This window comes from Marmota flaviventris, chromosome 17 (genome assembly GCF_047511675.1).
Source record: "Marmota flaviventris isolate mMarFla1 chromosome 17, mMarFla1.hap1, whole genome shotgun sequence".
NCBI lineage: Eukaryota > Metazoa > Chordata > Mammalia > Rodentia > Sciuridae > Marmota > Marmota flaviventris.
In genome coordinates this window covers 39080051-39093433 of record NC_092514.1, presented here as the reverse complement: position 1 = coordinate 39093433, position 13383 = coordinate 39080051, and positions in this window count along the sequence as shown.

Here is a 13383-nt window from a genome sequence, read left to right as displayed (position 1 = left end):
AAAACAAGCCTGCTAACAAGGGGGACTGTGGCACTGCAGCCTTCACATTTGATTGGATTTGAGAAATTCAACACTTAGGGCTTCAGGGTTGGCTGGGGCAGTACTGGGAGCAAGTTGCCAGGAAACAAGAAGCTCCCCAAGTGCATAGAGCGATGTTTCCAGCTGCAATAAAAGCCAGGGTTCTTAGTGCATCCTCCAAGGGAGAAGGATCGAGAGTGCCGAGGCAGTCCCCATGGCTCAGGGGAAACCAGAAAGCCCAAAGTCGGTCCTGCCTGGGGCCGGAGAGGGTGTTTAATTCACCTCCACCAACATCCATGGAGCCCCGATGGTATGCAGAGTGTTGTTCTCGACCTGGCCAAATGGCTGAGTTAATACCCCTGGCTGGTTGCAATATCACAGGGAATGAATTCTTCCAAAAACAAAACCACAATACTCAAGCAAAATATTCCATCGCAAGCTGGGGGGAAATAATGCTATTGCGGGTGCATATTAAGTATACCTGACACTGGGTGTGATGTATTTTCAATGCCAGGCAACTTGTTAGCTTCCTAATGTGTGTATTCTGGGATGTTTGCAAATACATTCCGGTGCCCAGCAAACGGCTCTGAAGGCACGCTGGAGGGGCCCATCCCATCTTAAGCTGGGGTTGACTCTGGTTTTTAAACTTTCTGCTTCTCCCATCGACTCAGACCTGAAAGGGTGGCTCCTGGAGAAGCTCCTCCCACCCTCATCCTTTCTATCACATGGATGGGTGCATGAGGTCAGTGGGACCACTTCCACCAGCAATCCCGCCCTGGGGCTATCTTAAAATCCTGAAATGTGGGATCAAAGCAGCCCCTCTGGAGTATTGTGTCCTACTGTCCTACTGACCAGGGAATTTGAGACCCAGAGGGGAAAGGCACCTACTGAGTCAGGCAAGAGCAGAGGTAGCGCTCGGTCCAGGCCAGCCATAGCAGTCCTACGCATTCAACCCAGTGGTCAGAGTTTACGGAAGAGGCTACCTCCGTCCCCCAAACCACTGAATTTGGAGCAGAGGACACAGCCAGAAATCAGGGGAGGATGGAGGCCATTTCTCAGGCCCCTGGGCAGATGCAAACCCCAGTCCTTTTCTCCCTTCTCCTCTGGGCACAATGCCTTACAGAGAAGTGGGTGAAAGCCAGGCCCTAGTCACAGTTCTGCTATGATGAGGTTTGGAAGCCTGTAGGGGCAAATGCCACCCTGAGCTCCCCTCTCTGGCTGCTCTGCTGCTCTTGGGCCCAAGGACAGGGCCTGGGGAACCCTCCCCGAGTCAAGGAGATGTCTCTCACTCTGCTTGCTTTTCAGTATCTGCCTGCAGATCTTGGCTGGGTAACCTGGTGGGTCATTTTAATTTTCCAGAAGCTTTTGACTTTCCTTTGGATCCTTAATCAGATAAGGGGATCTGTGTGTGTGTGTGTGTGTGTGTGTGTGTGTGCGCGCGCGCGCGTGCATGCGCACACAAGTGTATGCATGTCCACCCTGATGCCTGGACTCCCTAGCTCTCTTCTTCTTCCTGCTTCTCTTCCTCCCCCATTCCTCCCTCCCAGAGCTCTCTATAATCACCTCCATCTCTTCCAGAATGCTTAATGGAGTCTAGAGACAGGAAGGAGGATTTCATCTCCTCGCAGGAGCCGGCCCTCGCTACTCTCTTCCTGTTGTTTTGTAAGTGCCTTTGACACCGGGGTGAGGTGCTTGTCACTCCTTCTTCTCAGTCCTCCCCTCCTGAAGGGGCCATCTCCTGATCTGTTGCTGCGGGTCCCACATAACGCCCAAGTCCATTGCTGTCTGCAGTCACGACCACTTTCAGACGGAGGGAGCAGAGCACGGAGAAGCATAATGAGCAGAGGAAGAAGTCAGAGGCCGGCGGGTGCCCATGCGGTGTCCGATGAGAAGGTGCCTAGTGCTGCGCCTCTGATGGCATGATCCCCTAATAAGCTGCTGTTTCCCCTCCGAACCTGTTGGCTCAGCAGAGCACACCTGGCTGGGGTCAGCAGCCTCCCTATGCCCCGGTTCTGGCTGTTTTCGTTAAACCTGGGGACTTGGCCCTTCTGGGGAGGTCCGCTCAGCACAGCAGAAGGGGAGGGAAGGGACTCCAAGCTTTCCTCCCCGATCTCTTCCAGGGCCCCATTTGTCTGTGTACCCTGTGCCTGGCATGGTGCTGGGCATGCAGGGGACACTCAGATGTGGTTCTGGAATGAATTTTCTATAAATGGTACTAGGCTGGCCCAGATCCCCTGAAGGTCATTCCAGCCCTAGGAATGGGGAGCTGGCTCTGCTCCTTCGTGGCTGCAGCCTGCGGGCTCTGCTGGGGACACAGGGGCATTGGAAGCGCAGATTGTCTAGGGAGCTCTGCTGAGAAGGAGGTAAAATCAGAGGTGAGGATGCCATGGATAATTTGCACAGATCTGCACCTGCCCAGGGCCTTCCAGAATCAGAGATGATCACACTCTAAGGCCCTTGGAGAAGTGGCTAGCCTGAGCCCACCCCTTGTGGGTGAAGTACCTGAAGCCTCAGGGTGCCCCGTCTGGAGTCTCCCTTCAGTCTGAAGGGAGGCAAACTCGGGGCGGATGACTCCCAGCCCAGTGCCCCCTCAGTGACAGCAGCTTGATGGTGGCTGAAGGGTGATGACCCAGACACTAGAATCCTGGCCCGGGTACAAATCAGTGTCGGGCATACCTGGGCGCTCAGATGCAGGGCGTCTCCAGGGATTCAGAAGAAGAAGCCACGCCCCTGCTTCCGTAGCCTTAATCTTCTATGGTTTGCTTGTCCCTTCATCTGTTCACCTGTCCAGTGGGGATCCAGGGGGCAGGAAGTGGGCCACACTGAGCGGCGCAGGACAGCAGCCTTCAGGCTGGCTGCAGCTGCTCCCCACCTTGGCTCCGGCTCGCTGCTGTCCTTGCTCTCGGAGGATCCCGTTGCCCCTCTGGATGGTGTTCCTGCTTCCCTCAGCCCCAGGGAGGCCCCTCCTGAGCCCCTGTGGTCAGCACTTCTTACCTGGCCTGGCCTTAGCCATGGGGCTCCGAGGCTTTGCCCAGGGCTGAGCACGTGCAGCCCCACCCCACCCCCAGGAGCGTGCCTGGCCGGGTGTCTGCACATCTCTGGTTCATCTGCAGACCTCTGCTTCTTCCTGTGGCTTTAGCCATGTCCAGAACAGAAGCAACTTGGTCCCTGGGGAGGGGACAGTATGAAAGAACTCAGCTGAGCAGCGGATCAGGCTCTGCCCCTCCACCTTGGCTCATGGACTGTGACATCTCACCTGCACCTTCTCCCCCTGGTCTCCTGGACCACCTGCCTTCCTCCTCAGCCACCCCTGGCCTGACCCACGGGAGCCAGTGGGGCAAAGCCAAGGCCCCAGGAATCTCCAGGCTTGTTGGCAATGCTAGATGCCAGGGGGAAGAGGCAGGGAGAAAGGGACCCAGGCTTAGCAGCTCAAAACACATCTTCCTGTCCTGCAAGCTGAGGCTGAGACTGCAGTGACCCCGGTGGGTGAGTTGTCACATACTGGGGGGAGCGCCTTCTCCCCCTGGGAATGGGGTGGGCAGAGATTAGCAGAGCAACCAAGGGGCCTGGTTGGGCGGGGAGTCTCTGAGCTGCTTGTTCGGGGCCACTGGCAAAGGTGCCCACGGGTGACGGCATTCCTGGGCCTATTAGCCCTGCCTCTCCCCGGCCTCCCTCCCCCTCGGCCCTGCGCTCACTCTGTTCCATTATCAGCGGGTGAAGTGGAAAATAACCTGGCTCTTAGGGGACCGCGTGCCTCTGCTCCTTTCTCTGGCTGCTAATGGAACTAGCAGCTGTCCCCAGCCATGTGCGGCTGCCTGACCCTCTGAGATGGGGGGTGGACACCAGCCAGGGGAAAGAACTTTGCTCAGTTCTCTTTCCCATAGGGCTCAGAGCTGACATCATGCGGGGAGAGCAGAGAAAGGGAGCAATTGATCTGAAGGTGGAGACGAGCATAATAATCACAGCTTCCATTTATTGAGCTCCTCCTGCGCGCCAGGCAGTATACAAGTCGTTTTGGCTGCATTATCTCATTTAATCCTCTCGCCGATCCCTGGAGGCAAGTAGGGATTGCTATCGTCTTCTTTTGTGGGGACTGAGGCTCAGAGAGGTTACGCAACTTGCTCACCATCACACCGCGAGCAAGGGCAGAGCTGGGGTCTCGACTAGGACTGCCTGTTGGATACCCAGGTTCTTTGCTGGTGCCGTAAGTGCTGTCCAAGAGAGGACACAATACCTCATACCAGATTCTGTCTTGGACAGATGAAGAACACAGATAGGAGGTCTGCCTACCACAGGGTCCTGTTTCTAGTGATAAGGGCTTTTCCAAGCCTACTAGACTTCAGAATCTTGGTTGGGGGTCAGATCCAGGAAATTGGGAGTGCATCTCACATATCTGAATGGTCTTTCAAGTTGTCCTTCCTTCTGGCCATGCTATACATGTGCCTATATCTAACCTTGGATGGACAGACCACTTAGGGGAGGCTGAGGCAGGAGGATCACAACTTCAAAGCCAGCCTCAGCAACTTAGTGAGGTCCTAAGCAACTTAGCGAGACCCTGTCTCTAAATAAAATACAGAAAGAGTGGCTCAGTGGTTTAGTGCTCCTGGATTCCATCCTGGAGACCACATAAATAAATAAAATTTAAAAGTCCATTTCTGGGAGGACACCGCATGTTTAATGGGTGGGTCAAGAAGAGGCTGGAAATATCCTTGGAGGTGGACCATGACAGTTTCCAACTGGAGCACCCAGAAGGATGGATGGGGGCCACCTAAGCGTGCACAATCCAGCAGAGAGTCAGGGGCTTGATGTTGGCTCAGGGTGGCCTTGTGGAAGGGGCTTCATGGATGCAGCATCCCGTTTATAGTAGGTGCTCAATAAATACCGAATCAAGAACAAAAGGACTTCCCCATGGGATTTTATTATTCTAACTTGGGAATACCCCTGGCATGAGAAAGGGACCATGAACATTTTTTGAGCATCTGCTTATACCTGGCCCCTGCTAGGCAGTCTCCTGTGTTATCTCAACTAGGCTGGGCTGTGTTTCAAAGCAGGGCATGGCCCAGAAAGTCCCCAGTGGGAAGAATGAGCTCCTATGTCTTCCTAGGTGTCCTGGGGACCCCCAGGGAGTCCACTGTCCCTATTCCAGCTCCACCTCCCTCATTCCAGCCTTCCATTTTTTTTTCCCCCAGTACTGAGGATCGAAGCCAGGGATGGTCTCTCACTCAGCTACAGAACCAATCCTTTTCTTAAATTAAAACAACAACAACAACAAAAAAAAACCTCTTTGTTTTCTGAGACAGGATCTTGCTAAGTCACCCAATCAGCTTTCTGCTTTTGTATCTTGCTGTGTGTGCCTCTCTCGCTGGCTGAGGAGCTAGTGGCCAGCAGCCAGCCAGTGGCAGGAGAGTCACTGTTGTATCTCCCTTTGATTCTTGTCCCCTGGGCTCTGAGGCTTGGTGGCCACATGCGACCACAGGCTCTGGCACAGGGACCTGTGTGTCAGTCCCCGCTGACCGTCATCTTGCTGACTCACTGTGTGATCTCGGGCCAGTCCTGTCCTCTGGAGGTTGGATTCTGATTCTGAAAGATGATGGGGTCAGGAAGGGGCTGGTGGCCTCCCGGCCTCTCCTGAGGATGAGCGTAGTTAACCACATGGGGTTTGTGACTTCTGACTCCGCCGCTTTCTGGCTTTGTGATGCTGGGCACATTATTAACCTCCCTGAGCTTCGATTTCCACCCTCGTGGAGGAACACCCACCTTGGGTGCTGCTGTGAGGATTAAATGAGATGGTGAGTAATCAAGTCAAAAGCTCCCTCTGACACCTGGAGAGGGGACAAGGGCTCACAAGAGCCCAGGCTGCCAGAAGTGTTCCTCTCCCCCCACCTCTTGCCCTCCCTCTGGCCATCCTCATTGCTTCCAGCCAAGGGACCCCTTGCCCAGACAGAGCAAGCCCCAGCACAGGGCTGATGAGCGGGTCACCAGACTCTGCCCTGTTCCCTAGGAGGGAGCAGCTGCCCTCTGGTTCTGCTGCCTCACTCCCTCAAACCATGGGCATTACATCACCCACTTTGAATTTCACTGTCCTTTGGGTGGTCTCACCCAGGGGCAGGGACAGAGGCAGAGGGTTGTCTGTCTCTGGGATCCTGAGAAGGGGAACGGGGATGGCCAAGGAGAAGTAGGGTGGGTGGGTGAGGAATGTCAATCATCTCTGGCCCAGGAAGTCGTCCTGGGGCGGGAGAGGAGGAAGGGGCTGGGCTGACCGTGAGGCCACCACGCAGAGGCTCCAGGCCAGAAGGTGGAAGGACTGTGTCCATTTCCCTGTCTGATGGGTGGGCAGGCGGGGCCTGGGGGCAGAGATCCCCTTTGGCGCTAGCATTCCTGGACCCTGTGGCGCGAGGGCTGAGGTTTCCTGACACCCTGCATGACCTCTCTTCCTGTTTCCCCCCAAGCCTTGCCACCCCCAAGAGCCCCAGCCTTGGAATTCAGAATTCCCTAAAAACTCCATTACTGAGCAACCCACGTGACACCTAGAAAAGCCCGCACATGTTTGGGGGCCTCGAGGCACAGGGCCAGGAGGAGGCCAGGAGCCATGTGGTGCGGTGGCACTGCTCCAGAGAGGCCCGGATTCAGGTTCCAGCTCCGACATGAATTTCCCAAAGACTGAGACGAGGCGCTGCCAGTCTCTGGCCTCAGCTTCCTCATCTGCAAATAGGGCAGGTGGGGTGTGATTACTCCCATGACCTTTGGCTCTGTTTTTCCTGTCTAAACTTCCCAGAGGTCTCAGGAATGGCCATGGCAGGGCCATTTCACTACTTGTTGAAGACCTCTCCCTCCTCCCGGACCTTGTGGCCCTCATCTGCAGAGAAGCATTTATTCTCCCTCCCTGGAAAGGAGGCCAGTCTCTCTCTTCTCCCTCGGTTCCTACTGCCTTCCCTCCTTGCCCCCTCCCCACTCCCTCATATTTATGGAGTATGAAATGCAAAACGTGGGTGTTAGACCCTGGGAGCATGGGTGTGGCACTCGTATGCCACACAGCACGGCTTGGGCGCTGGGTACGCACTCGTATTGGAGGCCACCGAGGAAGGGGTGACACTGGGGGGAGGGTGGCGGGGGGGACTGGGAATCTGCACAGGACAAGTGATAGAACAGGGGCTTGAAAGACAAGCCCCTGCATTTACAAAGGGAGGGGACAGCATCTCAGGAATGACCAGCAGTGGTGCCAAGGTGTGGAGGCGTGGAAAGTGAGAGGCAGGTGGGGGGAGGAAGTCCCCAGTGGGCAGAGTGGAGGACAGAGCCTTGGGAAGCTGAGCTACGCAGGAGCTGGGAAAGGGGGCCGGGGTCAGCTCAGGGGGTGGGGCTGCAGCTGTTCTGCATGGGCCACCTGTTGGTCATGGCAATAAAGGTAGCTAGCACACTCAGCGCCCTGTGGCAGAGGCTGTTCTAAGCACTGGACGTGCCTTCCTCCCCAGATGGACCACCCCTTACCTCTCGTCCATTCAGGCAAACAAGTGAGGGACAGGCAGCCAGGAGCCAGATTTTGGGGTGGGGGGCATCTGTGTCCTCTGTTGAACATCTGCCTCCTTTTTATCGGATGACACCATCCTCTCTCTCCTGGCAGGAGACAGCACCTGTTTGCCAAGGTCCGAATTAACTACATTTTTGTTTTTATTAGCACCAGAATGGGAAGAAGTGCCCTGTGCTCAGATGAGGAGGAGCAGGTGAAGAGGTGGGGACAACCCAGAGGAGAGAGCAGCAGCCACTGACAGCCTGTGGGGCCTCTGCTCCCTGTCAATCAAGACTCTCCCGGAGTTCAAATCCCACCTCCAGCATGCCTTCCTTCTGAGACCTTAGCTGGGCCTCTCCATATTTTAGAGCTGCAGTTTCCTCATCTGCCAAGCGTTTGTAGTACTCCTCTTTAGGAATCGGTGTGATATAATCGATCCTCCATCAGGCCTCTGTCCGGGGCCAGCACAGTGGTGCCAAAGCACATTCTTCAGATTTTGCATTCTCCTTCCTAGACCCCTGCAAAGAATGTGCCAGTAACGTCTTCACTTTTCAGAAAGGTTTGATGGTGAAGCCACCTGCCTAAGGTCACGTGGCTGACAAACGGAAGCACTGCCTGTCAACTTGTATCCCGCCCCTCATCCAACATGGACAACTAGCTGCTCCCACCCCCCCAGCCGCTGCGCCTCTGCTCACCTGGCCCCTCTACCTGGCTTCACTCTAGGGTCCAACTTCAATGCTGCCCTCTTCAGAACGCCTTTCCTGATTTGTCAGCAGAATGGAATCTCTGTCCTCTTTTGAACATCTGCCTCCCTTCTCCAAAGATGCATCTTTCTTTGATTTGAGATCCAAGGCTTTGGGCTCTAATCCTGGCTCTGCCACCCAGCTGCAAGTGTGAATATAGGTAATTCACATAGTCACAGGGAGCCTGTTCGATCATCAGACACACGGGCACAATCATGCCATGCTTTAAAGTGGACACACCTTGGAGCCAGTTTGTCCTAGCTTCAAACCCTGCCTTGACCTCTGACCGGTGCCCGTGGCTTATGTCAGCCAGTCTGTCTCCTTGCTGTTAGGAGTACAGACACTTGCCAAATGCCCAGCACCACAGTCATTAAGAACCAGCAAAGCAGGTGAGTGTGCTCCTAGACTCCAGAGTCACCTTGCCTGGCTTCAATCCCAGCTAAGACACTCAATGTCCACGTGACCTTGGGAAAGTTACTTAACCTTTCTGTGCCTCTGCCTTTCCGTCTGCAATATAGAGATGTGGTAAGAACCCCTAGTCCACAGTGTTGCGAGGACTGAATGAGCTAATACCTGCAGAACTCTGCGAACAGTACCTGGTGCTCCGTCTGAGCCCAGGGAGTAGGGGTTGTGACAGTTCAGGATTGTTTAGGGAATAACTGAAACTGTGGAAGTGCTTTGTTAATTTCCAAGATCTGGACCAACCCAAGGTATTGATCACTCTCCTTCCACCTTGCTTATGAGCCACTTAGGCCCAGCCTCTTCTTCCTCAAGGGACAATAAAGCAAGCCCACAGTCTGTGCCCTCCAGAGGCTTTGTGCTGGGTAGGAACCACCAGGTGCCAGGTGTGGGCAGGTGGTCCTGTCTCATTTTCCCTGACAGACAAGCTGCTGCCACACTCAGAACTGAGGAGGACAGTCCTTTCTCAGGTTTCCCTGGCTTGGGGGCTCCCTGTCAGCATCCTGGGGATACTATGGAGGATCCTCCTTACCCAGTGGGCCCACCTGGAGTGAGAGGGCAGGTGATGGACTTCCCTAGATGCCCCTGGCTCTGGCTTCCCATGACCCCAGCCTTTCCTGGGATCTCAGGGCCTCCTGTGCCCCATCCCTGTGGCAGCGGCTTGTCTATCAGGGAAACTGAGACAGGACCACCTGCCCACACCTGGCTGGGGAGATTGATTGGGAGACCCCTGGGTGGGGCAGGCTGGGCTGGGATAGGGGAGCAGTGGCAGTGTGAGAGCCCCGCTCCCTTCTGCACTTGGCATTTCCTTTTCCAGCAGGTCAGTGAGCTACGGGGCTAATTCAAAGAACTGCCAAGGCAGCAGCAGCTGCAGCTGTGCAGGCTCCTTGCGCCATGCATCAGCCCTCAGGGCGCTAACCAGGAGCGGCAGCCCACCGGCCCATCGTGGCGGCCTGGGGAGGTGGTGCCCCCAAGCAGAGCTGCTCTGGGGCCTGGCTCAGGAGGCAGCGGAGAGGTGGCCCATTCCCCGGATGCCACAGGGAGCCACAGGACCTGCTGGGGAAACAGACACCCCTGGGTTCAAATCCCAGCTGGCCATTCACCAGCTGGAGACCCTGGGCAAGTTCTCCAACGCCTCTGAGCTCGATTTATTCATTTATAAAATGGGCCCGAAGGAGGGATGGAGGGGTCAGTAGTAGTCACAATGCCTACTTTCCAAGGCTCTGGGAGGGATTCTAAAGATAATCATGGGAAGCACGCGGCCAACACCTGGGCCACAGTTGGGCACTCATGAGGTCTGTGATTCTGACTACAGATGAGAGTCCCCTGTCCCAAGGGGCCCAGCTTGTAGATTCTTTGGGGCTTAATTGGTCCATCTGGGTAGATGATCCAGAGATTCACCATGGGGCTATTCTTACTTTGGTCTCACAAATGTTTTGAGTACCTACTGTGCGCCAGGCTGACATAGGAAGGCATGGGAGTGAGACAAATAGAACAGGGCACAGCTGCTCCTGCAAATCTGGAAGACTGACAGGTGGGTGAGCCGTGCAGAGAAACCAAGAAAGCAAGTCCACCAGGGCCACTGCTGGGTTTGCAGGTGGAATCCAAGCGGGTGGGGAGTGATGGGCTGTGTGGGGGAGTGGGGTCTACAGCGGTGCCCGGAACACGCTGGCGCCCCCTGGAGGCTGGTGCTGGCCTTGCACTGTGTGGAGAAATGCAAAACCCCAGGGACCACAGCAGACGTGGAGCTGCTGGGTGAGGGTGGCTTTCTGGCCCTCATTCCATTCTCCTGCCACAAAAGGCTGCACAACAGTTTCCTTTAAATATCAAATTTCCCTGGTGTCTTTTTTTTTCCTTAAGGAAATGCACTTGGTATGCAAGACGTGGTGGCCTCTATGACAAATTCCTGGCTATAGATGAATTTTTAAAAATGTTTTAAGCTGTGGCAAATACACATAAGATAAAATTGATCATCATAGTCGTTTTTGCATGTCTGGTGCATATGGCTACATGTATTCACTTTGTTGTGCAACTCATCTCCAGAAACTTTTCACCTTGCAAGACTGAAACCCTGTAACCCATTTAATAGTATCCCCTGTCTACCCCTCTCTCCAGATCCTGGCAAATGCCATTCCACTCTTTATCTCTATGGTATTGACCCTTCTAGGTCCCCGCGTAACTTGAATAATAGCAGTATTTGTCTTTTTGTGACAGGTTATTTCACTTAGCGTAATGTTTGCAAGATTCAGGGTTCCCAGAATCATCTGTCAGAATGTCTTTTATTTTGAAGGCTGAATAGTGTTCCATTGGATGTACACACTACATCCCCCTCCCACCCCCATTTATCCATGGATGGACACTAGGCTTGCTTCTACCTTTGGCTGTCATGAATGATATTGCCAGGAACATGACTGGACTGCTACCTGTTTGAATCCCCGTTTTCAACTTTCATGTAAATACCCACACTTGGAATTGCTGAATCATCCGGTAATTCTGTTTATTTTATTTACTTATTTTTGTATGAACCACTGTACTAATTTTGGCGACAGACTCTAGACTCAGACATTGGAAGAGCTTCAGAAACCGCACACCCAGCTCATGGGCAGGGAGTTGGGGGCCCAGTGACAGACCCTTCTTCTGCCTCTTATGTGAGTTGGGTCAGCCATGCTACAGCCGGGTGTTGGGGGTTCTCCGAGGTACCCCTGGTACCTTTGAAGGATAGCCATGGGAATTACCCACCGCGGCCTGGTTAATCTGCCCCTGACAGTAGACAGGGGCACAGGAGCACAGAGACACAGGGTCATCCTGAAGGTCACATGGTTGACACAGCTAGACACAGTCTAGTGTGTTCTGGATCCCCCGGGGCTTGGGAGCTCCTCCTGTGCTGAATGTGTTTAGTCCCGAAGCAGAGCCCTCCCCTCTGCGGCTGAGAGGCCCAGATGGAGACCCCAGAGTCCTTTCTTACTTACCCTCCAGTTGAAGGAGGCCACGCCATTTTGCTTCCCTGCTCTGAGGCGGCCCTGCTCCTGGGCCAGGCTCACCAGCCCCCTCTGCTGGAAAAAACGGGCCATGGCTTTCCAAGCTCTGTGGGGGCAGGGGGTGGGGGCGGGTAGGCCCTGTGGTTTGCAGGCAGGGACTGGAGGCCCTGGAATAAGGAGCCCTGCTAAGGGGGTTGAGGAGAGACCAGGCTTCCGGGCTTCTGGAACCTGCCCCAGAGTCCCCATTGCTAGGGACCCAAGGGAACATCTGTCCCAGATGCTCTTCTCCCCCGCCCTCTGGCTCTGCAAGGGGCCCTGCGCTCTCAGGGTCAGCCCGCCACCCCTGATCCCATTAAGCACACACGAGGTTATTATAGACCTGGGGGCCTTTGGGTGCGACCGGGTCTGTAATAAACCTCCCCATTTAGCCTCCCCTCCGCCCCGGCTGGCTGGCACCATGGAAACATTAGGTGGTGGCAATATCACTTATTTATTACAGAGCACTTAGGCTGCTGGTCTGGGCTTCTGCCCAGGGTGGCCTCCTCCCTCTCCCCGTGTCCCCAGGCCCAGGCTGCTCCTCTGTCCCTCCGCCAGTCCTGTCCTGAGCTGCTTGAGTGGCGGAAGGGTGGAGGTCAGAGGGAAGACCCATCCTGGGGGCTCATGATGACCCCAACATTCTAGATAAGGAAACCGCCTCTCAGAGAGGACAAGAGACTTGTTCGAGGATGCCTAGCTGGTAAGTGGGAGAGCCAGGACTGGGCTCTGGTCAAGTTCATCATGAAATGACTTGCTGCATCTCAATGCAGCCTCTGGGAACTGTGCTGGAGCAGGCTGCAGGGTTCTGGTCCAGTGGTCCTGTTTCAGGATGATGGAGTGGGCAGGCCTGTTGGGACTCCCCATCACGCTCTGTTCTTTGCTGGCTGTGTGGACCATGCACCCCGCCTCTCTGAGCAGAGCTGCTACATCGTCCTGCTGGGAATCAGAACTGGACTACCAATCCCGTATTGCAAGGCTGTGAGCCTTGTGCCATGTTGGGTGGGGCTGAGGGGTCGTGGCTACTCTTCTACCTCATCATCAGAGCATGGTCACTCCCGGTGGAAGAGAGAAGCTCTACAGCTGGAACCTCCTGAAGTTAGATCTGACCTCTACTCTGTGGATTCCTGAACAGCTCGGCCCCTCCCACATCCATCCCCAGAAGCCCTGCCTGAGGCAATGAGTCACCAGCCCCTGTCTTGTTGTCATTGAAGTCAGAGCCAGAGGAGCCTGAAGAACCTTCTTGTCTAACCCCAGAGGCCCAGAGAGGGAACAGGGCTGGCCTAGGGTCACACAGCAATCAGTGGATGAGTGTGGGTCTCCACCAACCAGCTCTGTACCCTTGCCAGGGCTGCTGGGAGTGGGGACATAGGGCTCTGGCTCAGATGAGAACCTGCAGATCTCAGCCTGACACTTGATCCCAGAGTCACAGGCAACACCCCCCCTCCCAGGAGGACCCCAAGAAGTGCAGTGGGGTGATGACATGGCAGGGAGAGGCTTAGAGGTTTCTGGAGGCCCAGAGAGCTGGCTCACCCGAGGGACGCGGAGACCCTGCTGTTCACCTCATGCCCCACCCCGGGACTGGGGTGGTGGCTGTGCCAGGACTGGTAGATTCAGGGGGTGGTAAAGCAAGCCCCTCAGCCATCTG